Genomic DNA, 24,316 nt, shown 5'->3' on the forward strand with positions numbered 1-24,316 from the left:
TTTCTCCTTCTTTGTGAAAAACTCTGATGGGAAAATTGTCAGCTGTACTCCCACTCTCTCTGAAAGTCAGTGTGATGCTGCATCCATCTTAATCACCATCGGAGAGAGCAGGCATTTTAATAAGCAGCATTATTCATGAAAACTTTGTTCTCCTTTCCCACTTCCTTCCAAAATAAGATAGACTTGAACTTGGAATGAACTCCTCATTTGTCGCCTTCTTCTTACCTCTTCTTCATATTCAAACCTATTAACTTCTCCCCATGGCCTCATCCTCTGAACATCTCCTGGGGAATAGGTGAGAAACAGCTCTCCACCTGGGGGGAAGGGAGGGTATGGCTGAAGGTGCCTGAGTCTCCATAGGATAGAGCATACTGGATCTGCCACTGGGATTTGAGAGATAAAGGAGATGGGCTTCCTGCTATGGTAGAACTTAGATTTCATTCATTCAATTCATTGCTTATTTAACAAGTAGTAATTGGTCACTTAGTGTATATTTTGCTGAGAATACAAACAGTGAATCAGATATGATTCTATCCCTAGAGGAACTAACTGTCAATTTATTTATTCAACAGATATTTTTGAGCTGTGGCACAGACCTCAGACAAAATCATTAGGAGCCAATGGCCCCTGTATTCATTGTGCTGTAAGAATAGTTATTGATCACCCATGTATTTCAGGCACTGTACTAGACCTCAGACTTTTAGAAACAGAAAGTCCAAACCTTTGTCTATGCAGGGTCTGAAAGAGGAGAAAGAAAAAGAAAAGAAATCAATAAAATACATCATCTAAAATGGTAAATGCCATAGATAACAGATCCATCTCAAAAAAAAAAAAAAGTTCTATGTGGTTTAGAGACACTGATTCCAATTTATTCTCAGAGATGGGCATATGAACAGGGGCTAGCCAAGTAAAACAATGCATATTCCTGGACACAATGATTGTCTCGGAGATGGGGGTGCAGGATTCAAGCAGGATTAATAACACAGCCCAGAAACTTTGCTTAGACCCTTTGATAGCAGGAACTCTATTTATGCTAGAGTTTCCCAGTGTGTACAGTTATCCTGCTACCACATGGAGAGAGCCTGTCTGAGAATACAACCAATGCAGAGTAAAGTGAGACAAAGAGATGGAAAGAGACCAAGTCCTCATGACATTATTTGAGTATCTGGAATCAGTCACCAGTCCAGTTTGTCAGTCATTAAATCCTTCCTTTGGCCTAAACCAGTTTAAGTTCTGTCCTCAGTAATATGAGACTTGAGACATCATCTATCCCAGTCCTGTAGGCTTTGCAGAATCAGGGAGGGTCATGTGACAAATGTCTTCAATTTTACAATGAGTATTTTTTCTCCTCCATACAGAAAAAATATGAGAAAACTGAGACTCAGAAAAGTTCATTTATTTTCCCAAAGTCACATAGCAACCATGTGGCAGCACTGAGATTTGGATTCATGTTTGTCTGATTCCAAAGAAAAAGCTCTTCATCATCATGGTGGAGGCCCCATTTACCTTTTCATTCAGTAAAGGTATTATTAACTGGCAGCCACCCGAAATTTTATGTGGAAATTGTGTGTGTGTATGTGTGTGTGTGTGTTATTTAACTCAACAGTATTGACAAGAGATCTTTTCTATCTCCAAAAATGTGTATTCCATGGTCTTGCTGTTGTCCCATAACCCTTTGTCCTGTGTATGTTCCAAATGCATGCGAAAGAAAAGTGTTGAGTTTTTTGGGTCAAAATGGCATCTTTAAAACATGCTTTTTCTTCCTTCAACAGTCATGGAGTTATCATTATGTAGTTTACTCTTACTCTGAATTTTTAAGTAGCACATACACAGTAAACCTCAAACAATACAAAAATATTTTATAGTGAAGCCTAGGTCTTTCTCCTACCTACAGTTGCTGTCCCACCCTACAGAAGTAGCTATCACCAGTGATACACATGGTAATTATAGAAATGATCCACACACATACAAACACCCAAAGAGCATAGGTTCTCTGCATCACACGCCCCCTATTCCCAGGAGGACATGTGGCAATGTCTGGAGACTTTTTTTATTGTCACAACTTGGGAGTGGTGGGGATTGCTACTGACATCTAGTGGGTAGAGGCTAGGGATGCTGCTAAACAACCTACAATGCATAGGACTGCCCCCACAACAAAGAATCAGTAGGCCCAAAATGTCAGTAGCACAGAAATAGAGAAACCCTCATCTAAAAGAATTTCTAACTTGTTTTTAACACCTAGCAACATGTGTTGGACGTCTTTCCATACCAGCTTATGCTGATAAATTTTAGTGTTTTAAACAGCTGCATGGTATTCTATTCAATAGATATTCCATAATTCATTTAATTAGTCTGTTACTGACAAACATTTAGGTTATTTACAGCACAGGGCTGTTGCAAACCACGCAGTAAAGGGAAAACTGTAAATAGGTCTTTGCACACAAATTAATGCACACAGATTAAGATACATTTACTGAGCCAAAGGGAAAGCATTTCTCTTTACTTGGGCAAGTATTTCCAAAATGTTCTTCAAAGAAGCTGCACTGGTTTACACACCCACACCAGTGAATGAGAGTGCCTATTTTCCTTACACTCTCACTTGTAGCAGGTTTTAATAAACATTTTAATTTTTGTCCATTTGATAGATAAATAGTTGGATCTCATTGCTATTTAAAATAGCATTTTCTAATCATGAGCATGATTGAACATCTTGGATGATCCTAAGTTATCTGAGGTTCCCAGAAATGGTCCCTTGTTGCTATAAGAGCAGGAGACATGCCCTTTCAAAAGGAGGCCTTTTTTTAAACACCTCTTTCCCCCACTCCTAGATCCTGACTGATTCTCTGGCAGAACCCTCAGAAAGTGTGAAGATGATGTCAACACACTTAGGACTACACGCTTCTCAGAAGCCTACATATCAAAACTGGGTGGGGAATCCCAGGCCAGCCAACCCCCTCCCTAAGGTATCTGAGAACATCCCAGTCCTTATCTCTTTAACCAGAGGTTGTTTTCTAGAAAGAAAGGTTAAAGTTGCAGAAAGTCAATAGCTGGACTGTGCCTGTGAATAAGCAGGTTAATTTATCAGAGGCTGATTAAAAACTAAGTTTCTGTTTCCTAGAGTACAGCTGAGAGAATATTTTCTATTCTGTAAAGGATGAGGTCTTTCTATCAAGAACATAGATACCTGAAAATAAATCAGAAGGAAAGCTTTTAACACCACCTCCATCCTCAGGAGGCAGGAGAGAGGAAAGGGTTACAGCATCTCCCCACTCAGTGAGCACCATTGGTGCAGAACACAGTGAGCCCCAAAGACCTGGGCAGTGCCTTGAATGGTTAAGGAGTGAAGAGCTATTCTACTAGTATGGATGACACTAGTAGCCTATGGACAGTGTACATTCACTGTTGCTCAGAAAGCTATGGGCCGACCTTTTTTATGGAGCAAGCTGAGAAATGAGAACAAGCAGCTATGTAGGAGGATGAGCTGGCCAGGGGCTGGTCACCCACTAATTCTTTTACATCGTGTTGCCAAATACCAATCATTCATTTATATTTCAAAGAGAACATTTGTTCTTAATTTTGATGCCTCATAAACTTACAGAGAAGAGAGGGCAAAGAGGATTGTCCCAATACACCCTTCTGTTATGACTAGATCCCATATTATTATGACATCAGCCTATCTGAAATATTGCCTGTGATCTGTTTTATAACTGCTCAGAATATTCACCTCCCCTTCCTCAGGGAGGAGTATACACTTAAACTCATTGATATCAGGCTTGGCCATATGACTTGTTTTAGCAAATGGATTGTGAATCAAAATGATGTGAGCTGGTTATGAGCACAAGTTCAAGGAGACATTGAGAATGATTGTACCTCCTCTCTTTTCTCTGCAATGTCTCATTTAGATGTTTTCTATCCACCTGGATACTTGTTTTGGATTCTTCAGTGCTAGTATATAGAAATACAACTGATTTTTTCATATTGATATTGTGATCTGTTATTTTGCTGAAATAATTTATTAGTTTTAGTAGTCTTTTTTTTATTCCTTTGGATTTTCTGTATACAAGATTATGTCATCTGTAAATAGATGCCAGAATGCCAGTTTTACTTCTTTCTTTTCAAAATGAATATGTTTTATTTATTTTCTTGCCTAATTGCCCTAGAAACTCTAGGACATGGGGGGATCCCTGGGTGGCTCAGCGGTTTAGCGCCTGTCTTCAGACCAAGGTGTGATCCTGGAGTCCCGGGATGGATTCCCACATCAGGCTCCCTGCATGCAGCCTGCTTCTTCCTCTGCCTGTGTCTCTGCCTGTCTCTCTCTCTCTCTCTCTCTCTCTCTGTATCTCATGAATAAATAAAATCTTTTAAAAAATTCTAATAAATTCTTTTAAAATCTTCTAAAAAATAAAAGTGGCAAAAGTGAACATCCTTGTCTTGTTCCTGATCTTAAGAAGAAAGATTTCAATCCTTCACCATTAAGCATGATGTTAGCTGCAGAATTTTTATAGATGGATCTTTATCAAGATGAGATTGTTCCTTTCTGGTCCTAGTTTATTGATTATTTTTATCAGGAAAAATAGTTGGATTTGTTTTTTAAATTCTTTTTCTGCATCTATTGAAATGATCATGTGGTTTTGTCCTTAATTATATTAATCTGACATATTACATTTGGCTGATTTTTCATATATTCAACCAATCTTATATTCCAGAAGTAAGCCCTACTTGGTCATGGTGTATAATTCTTTATGTATTTTGCTAGATATGTATTATTAGTATTCTATTCAAGATTTTTTTGCAATATTTACAAGGGATATTGGCTTGTAGTTTTATTTTCTTGTGATGTCTTTTTCTGGTTTTGGTATCAGGGTCTAATATTGGTTTAATATAATGAGTTGAGAAGTATTTCCTCCTCTTCTATTTTTAAAGCTTTTTGTGAAAGGTTATTGTTATATATTCTTTAAACATTTAGTAGAATTTGTCAGTAAAGCATTATGGATCTGGGATTTGTTTTATGTGAAGTTTTTTTAACTTGATATTCAGGGTTTGTTTTTAAAATCAATGTTGAAAAAAATAAAATAAAATCAATGTTGGTAATCTGTGTCTTTCTAAACATGTGTCCACTTCATCTAGATTTTCTAATTTGTTAGCATACAATTGTTAATAATATTTTCTCATATTTATTTATTTTAGAGAGAGAATGGGGAAAAGGGCAGAGGGAGAGGGAGAGAATCCTCAAGCAAACTACCTGCTGAGTTTGGAGCCCAACGTGGGGCTTGATCCCAGGACCCTGATATCATGACATGAGCTGAAATCAAGAGTCAGACACTTAACCAACTGAGCCACTCAAGAACCAGTGTTCTTTTCATTTCTATGAGATTGGTAGTAGTGGCCTCACTTTCATTCTTGATTTTAGTGATTTCAATCTTCTCTTTTTTTCTTGGCCAGTCTAGCTAAGGGTTTTTCAATTTTTTAAATATTTTCAAAGAACCAAAGTTTGGTTTCATTGACTTTTCTCCATTTTTTTCTTTATTCTATTTCATTAATTTCTTCTCTAATCTTTATTGTTTTCTTCCTTCTATTTTCTTTGGGTTTAGTTTACTCTTCTTTTCTAGTTTGTTATGAGAAGACTAAATTATGGACTTTAGATCTTTCTGATTCTACTACCGTCACCAGGGTTTGTTGTTATTTGCTGTTGTTGATGTGGCTGGTGCTCCTGCTGCTGCTGTTTAGTGACTTCCTTGAAATATTTTTTTAAACCTGTATTTCTTATTATATGTGGATGCTGAGGTTTTTTGCTTACTTAGCTTAGTGGTCAGCTAATAGTTGAATAGATATTTCCTTAAATTCTTGGACCACTAAATTATCCAGCTTTTGCCCAGGGTCTCTCTGTTGGGGAACCCCTTCAGTGCTCAGGCAGGCAGTTTACACCTCTTCCTTAGCTTTCACCTCTTACTTGTACAAAGCCTCAAGGTCAACCAGCAGTGAGAACACATGGTCTTCTCAATTGTTTCCTGTGTATGTGCCCAGCCCAATCTTGTGCATGTGTGTAGCCTTTTAGATTCTCAGAAACATGTCAGAGATTTCCAGAATCCTCAATGGAAACCTCATTTTTCACCTTTTCCCTTTAAATTTTTTGGTCAGCTTTCTGTTTGCTCAAATTTTATTGCTGCCTCAGGCAGCTGCTATGTTAAACAATTGTCGCTGATTGTTTTTGACAAATGCCTTCAGGGAAGAGGTTGTTCAAGCAGAGAAGGCTCTGAGTCCGATCAAGTAAATACAAACCTTGTTAGTGTGTGTTTTCTGGGAATTGTCAGGTGAGTCAGTAATGACAATTATCTGAGAATGGTGCTTTAGGAGAGCTCCAACTCATTCTTCCCTTACAGTGGCTTCTAGGCTGCTGGTTTTCATTTATGGTTGGAGGCTATTGGTTTTCAACACTATCATGGAACTGAGGATGGGTGTTTGAATAAAACAAATTAAAAGGCCACAAAATTCTCTGTTCTTAACAATATTTAACTGTTTTTCTTGAATAAATGCTCCTGATATTTTTGCAAGGCTTTAGTTAATTTCCAAGGTTCTGAAAAAGTTTATTTTTGACAATTTTTATTAGTGTTGCTTAAATGGAAGAACAGATTTTAGGAGGTCTTTGCAATGTCACTTCCACTAATGTCCCGCTGTTGGAAGTTGAATCTGAGGCTAAATGTCTTGCGTTTATAATGATTTTTTAAATGTCTGTTATTAAACTGAAGTTTCCACAAGAACAGTAATTTACCTATCCCTCTACCTAGTACAATGCAAGGTAGCAAGCCCACCCTAAATATTTGATGAGTCAAGAAACCAATGAATGTTTTCCATAACGAACCAAGAGTTAAACCCAATAAAAAGTTTAAATAATCAGTTATCTTATTCACATCTTATTGCTGTATTTTCTAAACTGCCATAAATTGTTAAATGCACCATCAGTTCAGAAACTAAGGAGGAGAAAATTAACATTTTAAGTGTCTAAATCAATTGTATGTCACATTCTAAATTTGAGAAATGTTTTAAAAATATGAAAACTATATGTGCCTTAAATGTGGAAATGTGGCAATACTCCTGTGTTGGAAAACTAAGAGCTAGTGCACAAAGTTAAAAATATACAGATTATGACCCGCTGAATGAGGAGGCACACACATGGGATTGGAAGGTAGCTACTAAGGCATCTGAGTTCCCACTTTAGGGAATTAAAACTCCAGTCCATTGTTTTGAAGGCACAGCTGCAAAACACTCACACAAAGGAATTAAAGTTACAAGATTTATTATTTAGAGATCTTAGACCAGGGCCATGCTGAGCTGGGCAAAGATCAATCCTCCATCCCAAGTCATGCATGTGAGCATGAGATAGAGAACAGGGTAGCAAGCACCTATTAGTTATGAGGTGGTTGGGGGCAGAGGTCACCAACTTTTTGAGGGCTCAATTCTAAGTGGTTATCTTAAAAGATGCCTCAGGAAAAGCAAGGTAGGAACATGTGGCAGGAATCCTAAGTTCATGTTCTCATTTAAATGTCCAAAAGCAACTCAAAAATAGCTGTTTTCTTATCAAAACTCCCTATCCTATAGAAAAGGAAAGCAAGGCTCAGAGGTCTGCAGCAATCTTCCCAGGATCACATTACCAGCATGCCGTAGAGTCCGATGTTAAAATCAAGGTCTGATACCAAACATGGTGTCATTAGCCATGAATCTATGGAAGAAGTACAGAGTGGTAGGCAGACAAACTTTAGAGTCAGAAAAACTTAACCATTTCAAGTGGCACTTAGTGAATGCTAAGAACTGGGGTAAATGGCTGAAGAGAAGAGAATTTCTGCAGGCTTCATTGTTCCAAATATCAGCCCTATGACCTTCATTCCTGCCACTAAGATGGTGCTGCTTATACTGGGGTATCAGAATAGGAATTATGTTGAGACATGCCACACCCCCTTTGCCTTAGAATGGGATGCAATTACACCAAAGATTCTGTCCCTGCACCATATTTGCTAGGAGGAAGCTATGTCACCTGACTCTACCTTAAAGTGAATAAAAGCCCCATAGGATCTTGTCTGTCTCGACTACCCTTATTGTGCCATGATCTAACCCAGTGCTTAGCACTCAGCTGATATTTGTTGAATCATTGAAATATTTTGGCCTTTAAGAACTCTAAGGTTTCCATAAGCCATCTCCAGCTTAGAGTGTCTTACCCACCTGGAGACTTTCAAAAGCTGACTGAGGGATGCAAAATCCCAGGAGTCCACAAAAAGAAGGTAGGACCATGATACCCACTGCCCACCCCTCAGCTCTGTTCTCTGAGGACAAACTCTTCAGCAGTGGCAATGTAGCAAACCACACTTAGGCATTTATATAGTCTTTCTTTAAAAACTGAAGTACAGGGCAACCCAGGTGGCTCAGCGGTTTAGCGCTGCCTTCAGCCCAGGGCGGGATCCTGGAGACCCGGGATCAAGTCCCGTGTTGGGCTCCCTGAATGGAGCCTGCTTCTCCCTCTGCCTGTGTCTCTGCCTCTCTCTCTGTCTCTATGTCTATCATGAATAAATAAATAAATCTTTTAAATAAATAAAAATTGAAGTATAGTTGATGCATAATGTTACCTTAGTTTCCGGTGGACAATATAGTGATTTGACAAGTCTGTATGTTATGCTCTGTTCACCACAAGTGTAGCTACCATCCATCACCACACAATGCTATTGCAATACCATTGACTATATTCCCTCTACTGTACCTTTTATCCCTATTATATAGCCTTTGATTCTATACATCTCTGCACCAAACCTATTCTTAGGATATATATATATGTAAAATATATATAAATTTTATTTATTTAATATTTTAATAAATTTTATTTATTAAATAAATAAATAAATAATTCACTGATGCAAAAATGAATGTACAGATGTCAGGTGAGGAGTAGGTCCAATACTGTGATGAAACATCAATGCTCTAACCTCACCCCATGAGGTGTGTTTCAACCATGGATGTTCACTTGCCACGGAATCACATTAGAGCTGAGGAGTGCTATAGCCGTGGTCCCAGCCTTGGGTCCCACAATGTAATCACTCAGTGGGCTCATCCCACTCCCAATGAGTCCCCATCTCCCCTAGGTAATTCTAATGTGCAGCCAGGATTGAATATCATAAAGTACATAGATTATCTCATTAGGAGGGTCTTGAACTTTAGGCTCATTGACTTCAATGAGAGAGCTTGCTTTAAAAAAATAATAATAATCCAGATTCCAGGGCATCTGGGTGGTTCAGTCTGTTGAGTGTCTGACTCTTGATTTTGGCTCAGGTCATGATCTCAGGGTTGAGAGATCCAGCCCTGTGTTGGGCTCTGCACTGAGCATGGAGTCTGCTTAAGATTCTTTTTCCCACACTCTCTGCCCTTCTCCCACCATGCTCTCTCCCTCTCTAAAAAAAAAAAAATTAAAAATTAACAAATTAAAAAATCCAGATTTCAAGAATCCATCCCTAAACACCTCCAAATTTTTGGAGATGAGCAGAGGCATTTGCAAGTCCCCATTGTATACAAAATGAAGCAGTAGCCCACAGAAGAAAATCACTTTGCCAAGTCTGTCTCTCTCAGGCTTCAGTTCCTTCCCCTAGAGACAGAGCTTGACCACAGAAGACACAGAATAAATGTTTACCAACTGAATATTTGTTGAATGTGAGGCAGCATATCCTTGTGGTTAAATTAGGAGACTCTGGAGCTGACTTCTTTGTTCAAATCCCAAGTCTGCCACATACTAGTTCTGTCACTTTGGGCACAAATCATGTAATATTCCTGCTCCCATTTTCTCATCTGTGTAATGGGAATTATAATAGAACCTACCTCATAGGGCCATAAGGATTAAATGGAGTTAATTAAGTTCATGAGTTGATAGATCAACAAAGAAATATAGAGAACTTTGTTGGTTACCTGGAATTCAAGTTTAACGAGGTGTTCTGTATTTTTTTTTAAAGATTTTATTTCTTTGTTCATGAGAGATACACAGAGAGAGGCAGAGACATAGGCAGAGGGAGAAGCAGGCTCCCTGTGGGGATCTCATTGTGGGACTTGATCCCAGGATCCCAGGATCCCAGGATCACACCTTGAGCTGAAGGCAGATGCTCAGCTACTGAGCCACCTAGGTGTCCTGTGTCCTGTATTTTTATTTGCTAAATCTGGCAACCATCTCACTTAGAGACCTAGAAGTGTGCTCAGCAAGTACTAATAAGTGTTTGCTATTATTATTGTTTGATTTTTATTATTGACCCCACTCCATTCCAAGCCTCTCAGAGTAAAGAGCCCTTCAGTCCCTTATTAATTTGGCTTCCAGTAATGTTAATACATGACCATTCAGAGGGTAGATTAGAGCTTTTCATTGCTAGGCAAATTCTCCCTCAAAAATAAGACAACTTCAGGTTAAAAACGATAATAGTGGGAATAGTTAAAATAGTTAACCAAATGAGATGTTTTTGTGAAATTTCATGTTTGAGAAGTTCTCATGTCCATAAAATTAGGGCAATTATAAATTATTTTGTGCTTAAAAGAAGGTCAATTCAGTAGCACCTTCTCAAGTCAGTTCAGGTTACCAGGATCGCTTCTGAGAAATAAACTCTTATTAATAGAGCTTCCTTCTATTTTGTTTTCAAGATGGTGTCAGCAAATCAACATGTGAATCTTGGATCTACTATTAATTAGCTGTGTATTTTAGCAGCCAAGGTATTTTGTGTTACAGAAACTTTGTTTCCTTACTTTGAAGACAGGGCCCCCATAACATATGGACTCAGAATCCTTTAAAGGCAGTTGACTCTACCCTCCACTTCCCACTGGGGTCCACATCTGAGTGGAAAAGGCAACCAGCAGGGCAAGCAAAGCAATGTGTATTTGCAAACACAAGTTGCATTGGTTATTACCAGCCTAGGAATAAAAGAAGACAAAATCCATGGTTGTGGAGCCCCAGAGCACACATTATATAGCCCAAGGTTCTCAGCCTAGGCTGCACATTGGAATCAACTAGGGGACTTTCAATCAAATGTTCATCCAGGTTTCCATTCCCTGAGATGCTGACCCCATTGGTCTGGGGAGTAGTCAGGCACAGTCAAGCTGCTTCAGTGTTGCTCCTATGTAGCTGGGGCTGAGAACCACCGGCCTACCTGGCCCCTATGAGCTCAGCTTTTGTCTTCCCATGTCCCTCTCCAGTTCACCCCAAATCCTCCAAGATGGGGCTCACAGGATCACATGGCACATTGCTTCACATCATTTAATTTCCATTTGCATGTGGCTCTGCTAATTATGATGCAATCAGCATGAAGAGAGAGCCCCATGCAGGGTCAGCTCAGAAGTGGCAGCAGCATAGTTTACTCTTGGCTGCACCCTCTGCTTCGCTTGGCTGAACACCCTGTTTTCAGGCTATCTCACACTCGAGGTCACAAGAAAGTAAAGTCTCTGAAGCCTCCCCACACTGTGATTTATAATCTCACTGTCCAGGATACATTCTTCTCAACCCCCCAGGTTAGCACATTTCACATCTTGGATTACTAGGAGTTATTTTGAACAAACGAAGAGTTTGTTAATTTAATAAACCAGCAAGCAGCTGCTACTATCTCCCAGAGCTAATGCATTGGACACTTTGTTCTGACTTTCCTTCCCTAATCTGGGGCCCCTTGTTTTCTCTCAGGTGTTCCCACCACTGTGAGCACTGCTCTTAGTCATGATAGTCATGATTGAGCCTTTCTATATAAGCAAGCACTTATAAACAACTTAGGATATTGTTTTGTATGTTTTGAAAACTACACATGAATGAAATTACACTGAACACTATCCTGCAACTTACTTTTTTTCATTTGGCATTTCATTCGAGATTTATCTAAATTCAGTTTATTCATCTTAACAGCTGTCTAATGTTCCATTATGTTAATCTTTAACACTTTATTTATCCATTCTAGTCTATTTTCATTCTACCAACATAACATTTAGAATATGTCTAAACACATCTATTCATGTATAAATGATCCTGCTGGTGAAAGAGTTTCCTCTCTCTCAGGGAAAATGTGTAATTACATACCCAAATGTGTGTGTGTTCATTAACACATTGCATGCTTATCACACTGCAATCATGTGTTAAAAATTCCTAAAGCTTAATTTCTTTCTTAATTTTAAGTAAAAAGAAACATTGTTAGAAGTTCAGTTCTAACATCTCTTCCCATATCTCAGTGGGATTTTTTGCACATCTTACTTTGGAGGCTGTTGCTCCAATCAAATGCATTTTATATATTTATTATTAATATCTTCCCATCCTCCAACATGAGAGGATTCACTTCTGATCAATACAACTCATCATTATCCCACCAGCTGTGTGTGTCTTTTAAAAGTGTTCTCTCACTGTTAAAACAAGCCCACACTGCATTCCACACATTCTCTCTCGTCATCTACACCTCCTCCCCTCTCCCATCAAGCTTTAAAACCTGTACAATCCAGTCAGGTTCCAAGTTCCCATTAATTTCTCCTGAGAGCTAAAACTCATGTTCCCTCCAATTAGCATGTTTCCATATACAGTGGTGCAACTACTATAGAGTGAGGCTGGTCTCCTGTAACTTCTTGAATTACAGTTACAAGAAAGAACCTACTTACACTACTAAAATTCCCTCTTCCCACCTCACTCTGTCAGAAACTACCTCTGGCTCCCCCAGGGCTGGAAAAGTGGTTGCAAAATCATTCCCATGATTCCATCTACTAGTGCCCACTGCTCAGATCTGGCTGATTAGGAATGCCTTTGCAGGTGATCTCAGCCTAGTTTTAAGAACATGTTGATTGACTTGATTGATTAATCACTTGAAACACAGTAGGGAATTGCCAGTCTGTGGGTTTTTCGGAGAAGGCTTTTCTGAATTGTAGATGATTGCTGCCTTGACAATATGGGTTTGGATTGTAACTAGGGGGCTAATGGTCTGGAAGATTGTGAGTTTCCCAGGGATAAATAAGGGCTCATTAGCAGGTCAGTGTGTGTGTGTGTGTGTGTGTGTACACTGCTTTTGGGAGGAATCTCCATTTTCTCAGCCCATTCTGCTAGCTGTTCATCTTATTTTAGGATTGGGAGCCACATTACCATTATAAATTACGTAAAATCCGATAGGAGCTGAATAATGAATCAACAGACCCAAGGTTCAAATTCTCTATTACCCACTTAAAAACAGTGAGAATTTGAACAAATGGCTTAATTTCTCTGTATCATGGCTTCTTGTTATGGAAAATGGGGACAGGAATAATATTTTTCTCTTATTACTGAGGATTAAATGGGAGACTGTAAAGTGCCTTGCACAGCATAAGAGCTTAATAAATGGTACCCACAGGTGGCATCTTCCTTTATCTGTTTTATGTATCCAGTTTGCTTGAATTCAGACCTCAGCATGACTGGATACCACAGAGTAAATTCTACATGGTGCCTGGCATCCAATAAGCACTCAACACATAGTGGTTGCAAAAAGTGTGATCTCTGAGTGGTTGTTGTCACTTACCATTGGACATTTATTTAGATGTTCACCCTGGTAGTTTAATTCTTTGATTTTAAATTTTGGTGATTGGAACTCCTTGTTGTACTGCTTTGACAGATGATTTTTGAGGTTATTAAGATCTTTGAGAGGGGTGCATGGGTGGCTCAGTTAAGTGTCTGCCTTTGGCACAGGTCATAATCTCAAGGTCCTGGGATGATGTCCAGCATTGGGCTTTCTACTCAGCAGGGAGACTGCTTCTCCCTCTCCCTCTGCTGTCCCCTTTGCTTGTACTCTCTCTGATAAATAAATAAATAAATAAATAAATAATAAAATTTCACTAAAAAAGAGCTTAAGATCTTTGAGAGAGGAGAGGAATGGTTTACATATGTTAACTCAGATTTTCACAACCTAGATCCTTGCTACTCAAAGTGTGGTCTGAGGACCAGCAACATTGGCAGCACCTAGGAGCTTGTTACAAATACAGAATCCTAGCACCCTCAGAACCTACTGAATCAGAATCTGTATTTTAACAAGATCGTTAGGTGATTTATAGGTGCAATAAAGCTTCTAATGGATTTACCTAAATATTTATACTACACACAAAAACGTAGCTCCACTGTCCTTAGATAGATGTGTCCTCTCTTTGTGCATGTTGACTCTGTCTCTAGCAGGCACTAGAGGAAAGTGAGTGGACCAGACTCGATGTTACATTAAAGCACTCCTGTTGAATAATGTACAAGATCTTTTCAAATGACATGAACCACTTAAACAAGTTACTGGTTATTTTGTCAATAGGTGAGTAACTGATGGCAGTTTTGTTCACACATTTTTCACATAGCCCTTGAATGATCCATAATTTTCTAGGCCCACTGCCAGACAAAATTACCAATATTACACCATGTAATGATAACACCAAAGTAGGGGCTCTGTGCATTTCAATTTAAGGCAATTTAGAAGACTTCAGTGGAGCATTTGTTTTCTATGTGATAAAACTTTCCTTGGAAAAAATTTCTTGTGGTTATGATGTCATTTCACGGTTGCCCTCAATTTTTTTTCAGAGGTTCAAATCTACAGGCATGAGGTCCCACAAACAGACTCAAACCTAGGGGTCATTCTTGACTCATTACCATCTTTATCATCACCCTCATCATCATCTTCGGTCTTTTTGGCACATAGTTATGAAGTCCCAAGTCCTTGTGTGTTACCATCCATTTCTGTGGATGGTAAACATTCCCCTTCATTGTTGTTTTACACTAAACCATTTATTTCTTCATTCTTACTACACAAGTACTAAACCCCTAATCCTGATATTGCCAACAAATGAGCAGGGTGCTCCACCAAAGAAATTAACCAGATTCAGATGCTTTCATTGTAACTGATGCATGCATTATTCAAAAAGTAGCTAATGTCCAGGGAGGAACCCATTCAGAGAGCACAATTCCTTATACATAGAGAATCAAGCCTCTTCCAGAGATTGATCAGAGCATAAATGAAATATGAAATAATCTTTCAGGAGCCTCTTATCATTACATTGTCTATTTAATAAAAATATTCCCTGGTGTTCATTATAATTGGGTATTGTCTGTTTAATATTGTCTATATGGTATATTGTCTGTTGAATAAAAATGCTGAATGGTGTTAATTATATTTGGGTGAAAAGAATCATCTTGCATATTCATTAAAGACATAAATCACCCAAATTCTGCAAGTTGAGTGAATGCTGAATGAGGAAATATCTCTTGTTGCTTGTTCTAAATTTGCTTCTCTTTATTTTCTCAAGGCATCTCTTGTCTTTATGTGATTCAATGTCTTCAGCAAAGAGACAAGCGCTTTTCCTTGGAGCATGTGAACATCAAAGAACTAACCTGTCCTCCCTCCCCAGATTCTAGTCTGTTTCATATCTTTGTTAAGGACCTAGTGGGCACGGATCTTTCAAAGAAAATCCAAGCTAGTTCTAAAAGGCAGAGTAAATCTATCAGTGTGGTGCTAAGCCAACAGTAGTAAAGATAAGGCACGTGTCTAGAGTGGAGTTTCTCAAACTGGGCAGATCATCAAAGATATGTGTGCATTTGGGTTTTGTTTTTTTTTTGTATAGATTTTTAGCCCCACGCCTAGATGAGGAGGTCCTCAAACTTGAACATACATCAGAACTCATGTGGAATGTTTGTTAAAATACAAATTGCTAGGTCCTGCACCCTGAGTTTCTGATCCAGAAGGTCTGGAGGGCCAGAAAATGTGCATTTCTAACAGGATCCCAGATGATGATGACGTTGCTGGTCTGTGGACTATCCTTTGAGCGTTTCTGCTCTAGAAGTTCTGAGTCAGCCTATTCTGAGACTTGAGAATGCACACATCTGCCATGCATCTTATGGAACCATGTACCCAAAAGTTTAATACCACCAATGCAATGCATGCTTATTCTGAAGCAGCACTGTGCTAGATTCAGTGCAGAGATGACAATAAAGCCCGGTCCCACTTGCCTCTGGACCTCTATCCTCCATGATCCCTCAATCCTGCTTTATGTCCCAGCTCTACTAAATCACTTATAGTTCCCCAAATTCAAAGCTGATCTGCATCTTCTCATCTTTGTATATGCTTTTTCATCTGCCCAGAATACTCTCCTCCATTTCTCTGTTTCATTCTTCAAAATGCTCTTCCAATGCCATATTCCTCAGCATCACTCTCCCCTAAGGAGACTTTGCCCTTCAAGGAAACTCTTTTCCTCCAGGAAATTATAATCTAGAGTGGAGGTCATTAACGAGCAACTCCCAATTATGATATTGTCCCTGTATTTTGTTGGATCTTATACATATTTCAATGTTGGGCTTATTATTTGACATTGAAATCGTTGTTTTCTTATGCCTTATTCTCCTCTTAGACAGTGGGATCTTAGACCACCGAATCCACATCTTTTTATCTCTGTGTACCCACTTCCTACAGAGAGTTGGTCACATGCTTGAGTGTTTTCTAAATGTTTTCTGAGTTCAATACAACATAGCTCTTCTTCCCAAAGGGATAACAATCTTATGCAAACACTAATGCAGCAGATGTGAAAACCTTAATTATATTATTAGTTGGCATCGGAATTCCTTTTATATATTGGGACTGTTTTTGTTGAGAGAAATCCCTTGAGAAGCCACTTGCAGCTTTAAGTAAAGCTCAGAGTGCCTGGGCTTCGGGAAAAACATTGTGGCAATGAAAAAAAGGCTACAAGGCTCTGTGTGAGATGAAAGAAAGGTGGCTTTGCTCTTGACTTAGAGAGAGAAGGAACACAGAAGAAAGGGAAATAGAACAGGGAAAGTGAAGTGTGAGAGACTGAGAAAGAGAGGAACCTGCCATCAGTGAGGTGGGGTGAGGCTCAGGCACAAGATGGATGAAGTGGCCCATAAAAATTCTCTAGTTCCAAGATGACTAAATTTCAGTAATAGTTGAAGAGGTTTTTTTTTTTTTTTTTTTATTACTTTGGGAACTTTACTATTGTCTGCCCTGTGTACCCTGTAATTTTCAATAGAATAAACTGCTCACAAATCCCTAACAAAACACAGGTGCTTTTGTTAATGTTCATTTTGGGGAAATAAAGCAAGAGGCTGAGTTTTTTGTCTGGGTCAGCACAAGGAGGACTGCAGCCATGATTCATAGAACAACCACAGGTTGATGTGACATGAAGTGATTCTGTCTAATCAGGATGCTACTTCATCAAGAAATACTCACTGAGTGTGACTACATGCTGGACTTACAGAACTAGGTATATTGCAGTGAACTCAATGAAAAAGTCCTTAATCCCATGGAGTTCATGCATGGGTGGGAGGAAGACATTTAATGTAACTGGGGCACTAAGTACTAAGAAGGTAAATTAAGGAGAAGAGGTGTGGTGATGGTACATAGTGGTCAGGGAAAGCCTCTTTGAGGAGGAAGTGTTGGAGCAGAGACCTGAATGAAATAAGAGGGTGAGTCATAGGTTGTATCAGGTAAGAGAGCTTGGGGCAGAGGGAACCAGTGAAAAAAACCTTGAGATAGAGAATGATTGGCCCAACTGAGAGCAGCAAGCAGCAGATCTGGAGCAGAGTGAGTGCAGGGAAGAATGGAAGGAGAGGGGGTTGGCCAGAGAGTGGGGGCAGATCACATGGGCTGTTGAATGACAAGAAATCTGGATTTCATTGTGGATGGGGTGAGGTGTGGGATGAGGAACCATTGGAGGGTTTGGAGCGGATAAGTAACATGATCTGATTTGATTTTGGTTTGTTTTTTAATCTGATTTGAATTTGTAAAGGCTTTTTATGGCTGCTCTGTGGAGGGTAGACTGTAAGTGATGGTGGTGGAGGCAGGGGGACAATTAATGGAAATCTTGAGGAAAGCCATGGAATTGAACTTCCCCTGGCCGTGGAATTGAGACTTATGTCTATCTTCTACAGATTTCACGTGGTTGAGAGATATTCCTGATATTCAGATTTAGTACTGCTGCTACTTCTACTATTATTTACTATTACTACTACTACTAGTAGTACTAATATTAATACCATTACTAATAGTGCTGCCATTGCTGCTGCTAGTACTACAGAGTAACAAACATTCATTATATAGCAGAAATGTTGAAAAGTGATTTTCATATATAAATGATCTTATTCACTTCTCTCAATGAACCAAAATAGGAGCTATTTTTAATCCATACTTTACAGATGAGGAAAATAACGCTAGGACATGATCAGTGAGTTACCCCAGGTTACATGATTATTAAGTGATGGCAATGGGACTTGACCTTACGCCTTTCTGACTCCAAAGCTTGAAATTCGTTACCTCTATTCAGTTATGGCAAACAGCGAATAATTACGTGTAAATGCAAACAATATGTACAGGGGGAATAACCAGCTGAATAAAGACTTTCATTCAGTAAGTCATTTGTGTGAGACAGCCTATGAAACAGAGGAGACATCAGCATGAGTGAAGGCAGAGGGAAGAAGCCGTGTGAGAGGGAGCACAGGGAGGTGATAGAGTGGGGAGGAACTACGTGGGAGGCATGATGCCTGTAGAGATGTACAGGTGGAAAAGCAGAGTGGTTAAGAACATGAGCTCTGTAATTAAGAATCGGATCAACACTCCTGATCCCTACTTACTCATACAACCATGGGCCAGTTCCTTGACCACCCTGTGCCTAGACTTTGTCATCTGTTAATGGGAGTAAAAACAGCATTGTCTCTAAAGGGATATAAATGGGATAAAGCACAAAGAACTCTTAAGATGCTTATTAGCATAAGGGCATCTGGGTGGCTCAGTGGGTTGGGCATCTGACTCTTGGTTTTGGCTCAGGTCAGGATCTCATGGGTCGTGAGATGGGGCCCCATGTCTTCCAGCTCTGCTCTGCCTTGAGCAGGGAGTCTGCTTCAGGGTTCTCTTCCTCTGCCCCTGCCCCCATTTGCTGTCTCTCAAATTAATCTCTTTTTTAAACAAATGCTTAGCATATAACAAATACTCAAAAAAAAGGTTAGCTATTATTAATATAGAGAGAAGTAGATAAAATTGAGAAACATTTAGGATTTGGTAGTTGATTAGAGGATGAGAAGAGTATGACTCCAAGGTTTCTGGGTTAAGCAACTGAGAGGATGGTGGTGTCATGAACTGAAATGGATGAACCGGTCAGAGAATCGGATTTTTTCTTTTCCTTTCTTTTAAGATTATTTATTTGTTTATTCATGAGAAACACAGAGAGAGAAACAGAGACATTGAACTCCCCACAGGGGGCCCGAAGCAAGACTTGAACCTAGGATCAGAACTTGAGGCAAAGACAGATGCTCAATCACTAAGCCAACCAGGTGTCTCAGAATCAGACTTTTTCAAGGCAACATAAAAGTGTTAGCAGGAGAGAGAGAGAGAGAGATCCTAAGAATGAAAGTAATAACATGGGCAAAGAGATATAAAAGAAAAGAAGATGGTGTATTTTCTCAATCTTTAAGGGAGAAATGGAATCATCCATGAGTATGGGAAATGAAAGAGGAACAGAGAGTGTTAGACAAAAGGAATACTTAACATAGCTATGATGTTAGTGTGAATCTCCCCAAACAAAACCTGAGGAGACAAGGACTTGGGCGTAGGTAAGTGGGTGTTTATGTGACAGTTTAGCTCCAAAAGTAGGAAGAGAGAGTAGGTCAAATGAGATGAGAAAGGAAGGAAAGTTGATAAATGGGGTGTTATTGAGCTGATAATCACTATGGACAAGCAGAAAGCATCTTGCTGGGGGTCCTCTGAGAAACTGGGGGATACACCTCAGAATGTCCCCTCTTGGGGGCATTATCCACTGACTCCCATCTTCCATTGGCTGAGAGTTGCCATTAACTCCCCTGTGTTTCTAGGCTCTGCCTATGTGTGTCCTGAGTGATCTGCCACCATTTTGAAAAAAAGACTTGAGACAGAAAAGTGGAGAGACATGGTGGGGAGTAGATATAGGAATGGGCAATGACCATTCTCTGTAGCTAAAGTCAGAATTGGGAAAGAATACCATCTGCTACAGAAAGTAGTGAGTGGTAAACTTGAGATCTTACAAAAATCCTGAAATGTGTAAGCACTTTTAGTATTATTTAATATATGAAGACCTTCAGCTTAGAAGGTGTAAGTAAGTTGGTAAATGAGGGGTTTAAACCCTTAAATCAGATGGAATCCAAAACATACACACTTTTCCCATCTACTGTGCTGACAGCCTTCCCCCCAAAATTCTATTAAAATGGAAATGGCAACATTAATGGACCAGTTCTTCCCAGTACTAATTATTGGACTTTTGCTGACTTATGGTTCTCCAGACCAGGATCTAAAAATACCCACTTCTTGAGAGACTGGATACACAGACTCTAAAGAGGAAAATGAGAGCCACAGAGAATCCAAAATTGGATACCCTTCTCCAGTCGAAGCCCAATGAATGGGAATTGCATTTCTCAGCCCAATCAAGAAATTCTTTACCTCCAGGAATATGCAGCTATTAAAGTTCCAGGCCTCCAGCCTCAGAGGAGGAATTCCAAAAATTCTGCCTATAATCTGCTTAGCTCAGTATATGCCCAGTGAACTGAGGTATCTTTCTGTTTCCCTCACTGTGACAGAACTTTCTAACACTATTTGGCCCCAAAACACCTTGTCTTCTAGACCTGTCAACTGCATTGTGTTTCCCTATAACTGTGCAGAGAACAGCACTGAAAACAGGTGTTACAGCTGCTATTGATAACTGGAATTCAGAACCCTCAGTAGTCTGACATAAGCCAGGCATAAGGTGAAGAACGTTCCAATCCTTCTCTAACCTGAGGACTTCCATTGGCTGGTGGAAGCCCTTAGAATCATGCTGAATCTGAGAACATTCTGAAAAATAGAATAATGTTCTCTTACGATCTCTGTGTCCTGCAGGATGAAAGGAAAAGAGAGAGGATAGGTGTGGTGGGGAGAGGCGAGGTTATTGAACATTTATCTATGCCAGTTACATCCTCATAGATTATCTCATCTGATTCCCATGAGTTTGTAAGAGATCCAAGAAAATTAGGATGAATTTATAAGGTTCAAAAGCCCATGCTCAAAGCCAAGATTTGAACTCAGATGGCTGACTTCAAGCCCAGACAGCAAATATAGCACTCATGCCGCCACTTCCTGTCCTGCACTCAGGTAGACATTACTAACTAATCAGGCTTTTTATTCCACTGATTTTAGAATCTTTTTCATCTCACTGTCCTACATGGTCATTACCAATCAAGCAGAGAGTAGTAAAAGCCAACTGAAATCCTTCCCATTAAAAAAAAGATCCTTTCCATTTACCAAAGATTTGCTGGCAGAAGGAAGATTTTTTTCTTCAAGGGAGGCCATGCCCATCACAGAGGCATTACCATTACTGTCCGGATCCAATCTGAAAGGTCATCTTGAGGTAATACAGTGGTTCCTACATTCCTACCAGGATCTCCCTTTGATAGTAACAAGGAGTGCTGCATACAGCTATCCTCCCATCCCCCAGTAGCCAACACCGATAACATGTTAATGCATTTTTTCCTTCCAGAAATGTTGCTTTTCACTTGAACTTAACTGTGATCACACTGCATCTGCATTTCAAATCCTAATCTCCCATGCCATAATAAACTCTCCGTTTGTTAATTTTTATTTCTGCCCCAAATATATGAAGTCAAAGAAATCAGACCATGCATTCCTTTCCACTCTCCGGCACCCTGCGGCATAGAATGCTTTTTCAAAGGCGACTTAAGAAATGGGCATTGCTGCTCAGCTTGGGCAAGGCTGAGGGTTTGCAGTGGGCAAAGAAATGTTTTGGTGTTGGAATCTGGAGGTGTTCTCTTCACTGTCACATTCCCCTCTCCATGCTCATGATTGATATTAATCTCTCCAGCCTCCTTTGATGTCAGCAAAATCATTTTATTTGAGCAGTAGCCCGAAGGACCGTGGCTGATTCACCACCTGTTGTCATCTTCCCTCCTTCCTCCAGCAGTGAATTTAGAAGATCTCTTCACAGGGTAGCAGTGTATTTGCTAGAGCACTGCAGTTCCCCATGTTTGATCTCATGTTTCTTGCCTGGAGCTTCTATTTCAGACTAGAGTAAATTATTTACTGGTGTAACAACCAAGTCTTGTGTTATTTAAAATATAAACCTGAAGTATCGGAGCAATCAGACCTCACCAGCTGACACTATTTATGCTTTGCAGATACAGAGACAGATCAAAGGATGAATCATAATTATCCCAACACATCCATTTTTCTAAGTACAAGAGGAGGAGATGCAGTTTTCTCTCCTGACTATGAATTTCAGGAAATGAATAGCAACTTAGGCAAGAGTCTGTTGACTTCTCTTCCCCAGAGCCATTGCAACAAGGAAACAGGAGGGTGGCCAGGGAACAGTCAACTCAGGGGCTGACATTAACCCTGTCCTGGCTTCTGTCCTTTGCACTTTCAACAAACTTTGCACATCAGCAGTCCTTGGTTCGTACTTTTGCTCACACAGTGTGTTGTACTTGTTTCACTTCCTTTCTCTTCTTTGCTTCCCACCAGTCCATGAGCTCCTGGAGGGCAGGAAACCAAGGTACACAGAAGAGGGTGCTTATGCAGAAGTAGTTAACATTTGCTTTCTTTGGTAGTTTTAATATTGTCTGGCTAGAAGCCTTTTTTGTCCACCTGCTGGGTAACCTACTTTGGGATGGATAAAATTAGTGGCTAGTGGCAGGCAATATAGGTAAGTGGCTTAGAGGCTAGGTTTTGGAATGATGTAGAGGTGGGTCCTGGCTCTGTACTTTTGCTATGTGATCCTCAAGAATGTTACTTTTTTATGAAAATTAAGACAATTCATATAAAATAATTTACTTCTATAAAGAATTTAGCATAGTACGTGCACAATCAGTGCTCAATAAGCAATCGTCATCATTACTGTTTGGGAAGATCTGCAAGCCTTTTATAGGTCCAAGAAATACTGCAGGTAGATGGTATCAGGACATAGTGTTCTCTGGAACAGCTGGGTTCTATGTAAAAGGAAATGTCTTTCTTGATCTGACTTTGCCAAAGACTCTTTTGGAGAATGAAAGGGATTCTGTGTAATAAGGAGCAACATCTGAAAATCAGCCATTCAAGGAGTCATTCTGCATTAATATCCCAGTGCTTGCCCTTTATCTCATTGCCTCCCCTTGTCTCTGCAAAAAAAGGAGTATGGCAGTTAGGTGTGTCTTAGAATGACTGGTGCCTCTGGGGCCTGAAGTCACATATGGAAAGGACCCACTTCTGCAAATGCATCTCTGCCTTTAGGATGCAGAAGCACAGACCCAAAGCTCTTAAGGATGGCTCTCAGAGGACTGAGCCCTGAGGCTGGATGGGTTCCAGGCTCAGTTCAATGGACGTCAGTTTAGAGGTCTTCCAGAGACCTCTAATAAAAATAATGGAATTCCTAAATTCTGCAGATCTTCTAAGGAACTCAGTCTGTCTTTATATGTGATCTCATCCCTCCTTTCCAGATCAGAAAAAGACCAGACCCCTTGATCTGTTCATCTAAACCAAAGTAACCCTCCCTACAGGAGATTTATTACCACATTTTCATGATTCTAAGACACTTCATTTGTAAGCCACATCACTGGTATGATAGCACCTTTCTGGAAGAAAAACACAAAAATAAATATGCACATCAATTGTCAGTTGCACTTTGAGAAATGTTAAAATGTGGAAAGATGTACAACTTGGAATCGAAGAAAAAATTAGTCATACTAACTTAATGGGCACTTGTTGCAACAGAAATGCTAGAGCTGTCATTGAATTAGGAAGCCCAGCAGTGGCTGTGTGATAGGAGAGTTCCCAGCCCCCCCCGCCTCGTCCTTTGTCTACCTGTTTGTTCCACGGTCTTCACAAACCCTGAGCCTGGCCTCCAGAAAAAGTTGGTGCTTACCTGTTGATGTCACACATATCCATAATATTTGTCCCCTGTGACTCCAACCTCTCTCTGCAACTAGGCAAGCTTTTTTTTTTTTTTTTTTTTTTTATTTCCTGCAGAAAATCGACTGCTATCCTAGAGACTCCTGCCCCTTTAACTCACCATCTCTTAATGTGGTGGGTGATTAAGACACACCATCAGGCAACAGGAAAGTCTACACTGGTGACTGCTTTGCAAACTTCATTGGCATTTTGCTGGAGGGGCCTAGGAGGACAAAGGGAGTTGATATTTACCATATGAAATTCTCCATAGGAATTATATGCCTCTTATTTATCTCTTTGGTCCAAAACAAGACTTATTTCCTTGGTTAGAGAGACCCTCTTTCTAGTTTGATAATTCCGAAGAATAAATGCCAAGACTGTGCGTGTGACTGGGAGTGTCTGAG

At 39.8% G+C, this 24,316-nt stretch overlaps 1 long non-coding RNA gene across 1 annotated transcript; it reads left to right on the forward strand.

The window, feature by feature from the left end:
• Nucleotides 1-20,877: 20,877 nt before the first annotated feature.
• Nucleotides 20,878-22,051, forward strand: LOC118355130 (uncharacterized). Its single transcript, XR_004816967.2, has 3 exons — nucleotides 20,878-21,128; nucleotides 21,284-21,384; nucleotides 21,856-22,051. It is a non-coding gene; the product is annotated as an uncharacterized LOC118355130 (long non-coding RNA).
• The last annotated feature ends 2,265 nt before the right edge of the window (nucleotides 22,052-24,316 follow it).

The sequence above is a fragment of the Canis lupus genome, chromosome 6 (assembly GCF_003254725.2).
Source record: "Canis lupus dingo isolate Sandy chromosome 6, ASM325472v2, whole genome shotgun sequence".
Taxonomy (NCBI): domain Eukaryota; kingdom Metazoa; phylum Chordata; class Mammalia; order Carnivora; family Canidae; genus Canis; species Canis lupus.